At 34.3% G+C, this 1,814-nt stretch overlaps 1 pseudogene; it reads left to right on the top strand.

Annotated features, from left to right (window-relative positions):
- The first annotated feature begins 313 nt into the window (after window positions 1-313).
- Window positions 314-1,014, top strand: LOC119251470 (protein SET-like; annotated as a pseudogene).
- The last annotated feature ends 800 nt before the right edge of the window (window positions 1,015-1,814 follow it).

Genomic DNA, 1,814 nt, shown 5'->3' with positions numbered 1-1,814 from the left:
ACAGAGACAGACTTTTGCAGAAATTGCCTTTCAACGAGTTTTCATTACATTTTATTAATGCAGTTGCCTCAATTATAAAGTTGAATACATCAAAAACTTTGAATGTAACTAGCTGTCCATTAATTTATTTCTGAAAAAGTTAACTGACATTTAATTTTAGCCACTATATTTTAAAACATCAAAAAGCTTATGCATTAGATAGCTTCTTGAAATGTTACTCTATACACAGTGGCATTTAGCACAACAGAATTCATCCTCCCTAGATTTGACATGCAGAGTCCCTTGGGTCTGATTCTTAGCCTTTCCTCACATCATGGCCCTCAAATAACAATCTCCTCTCCAGCCTTAAGTGAAGAAATCAAGACATCTTGTTGACACTAGGCTGCAGGAGGAATCAACATCTCTGTGTTTTCAGAAGGGAGAAAAAGAGTAATAAGAAGCAATTGAACATATTGATGAAGTACACAATGGTATAGACAGTTAATGAACAAGCCAGAGAGATTTTGAAAGTATAACAAATATGACAAACTCCACCAACCATTTTTCAGAAAATTTCAGATTGATTGCCAAAATCATAACGTTTGGTTGACATTCGTTAAACACCTACACATGTCTGCACTGCTTGGGGAGTAGGGCGAAGAGCAACCACATTAATTTACAAGGGTCGAATTGACAAAATTTGAAAATATTAAGGTTATTAAGTAGACTTTTATTTTGATGAAAACTTCAAAAATAAAGTACTCTGAAGAATTTCATCTGAATGAGAGTGATGACCCATCTTCAAGGCCTACTGAAGTCAAATGGAAATCTGGAAGTCAAATGTGGAATATAAAACTAACAGGAAGAGAGAATGAGTAACAAGAGAGTTTCATCCCCTGGCTCAATTGTTACTTTAACATAGGTGCAGATGAGTTAGGAGAGGTCATCAAAGAAGATATTTGGCAAAATTATTCATAGTACTACTTGGTTTCTGATATGACTAGTGAAGAGGGGAAGGAGATGATGATGTACTGACTTTTAAAATCAACTATTTTAATTAATTTAAAATTTAAAATCACATGTCACTAATGGCCACCATATTAGACTCTATAGCATTGAACAAATATTTATTAATTTGTTATATGCTGGTCACTCTTCCAGAGATTGAGATACATCACTGAAAAGAACAAAGATCCCTGCCATGTGGAAGCTTAACTTCCAGCAGGGAACACAGTCAGTTAACCACAGAAATAATACACATAATATGTTAAATTATGGACATATGGAAAACTAAAAAAGAATGTCAAGCAAGATGGCTCTGAGTGTTGGATGTGGGAGAGTCGATAAAATATGGCAAATATTCAGCACACATATACTTTCTATTAGAACAAGTGAAAATAATGACTTCTCATTATAGTAGAAATCATTTTCGCAACATACAGACTAGATAACATTTTTGCATTTTGTCCTTCCTCCCCAAAATTTGCAATACACTTGGCTTTTTAGTCACTGTTAAAAATATTTTATGGCCCTTTTTATTTAAATTAATATAAAACAATCAAATGTAAGTAACCTGAGAACATTTTGTGACACCGATCATGATATGTCTTCATTAAGTGACAAGAGACTATTATTCACTTCTTTAAAGACCACAAGTCACTTCCATACTTTATTACAATGTTGTTTACATTCATATACTGTCTATATGGCATCTTGGCACTCTCCATTCATTGACTCTTCTGTTGAAAGTATCCCAAATACCCTGGCCCCACTCTCAAGTCCTGTGGTCTTGCATGAAGAACCTGCCTCATTTAACAGTGCCTTTAATTGGCCTG

This window comes from Talpa occidentalis, unplaced genomic scaffold (genome assembly GCF_014898055.3).
Source record: "Talpa occidentalis isolate TD23 unplaced genomic scaffold, MPIMG_talOcc4v2.1 talOcc4.2, whole genome shotgun sequence".
Taxonomy (NCBI): domain Eukaryota; kingdom Metazoa; phylum Chordata; class Mammalia; order Eulipotyphla; family Talpidae; genus Talpa; species Talpa occidentalis.
Note: the sequence above shows the minus strand (reverse complement) of the source record. Positions and strands in the feature narration are given on the sequence as shown.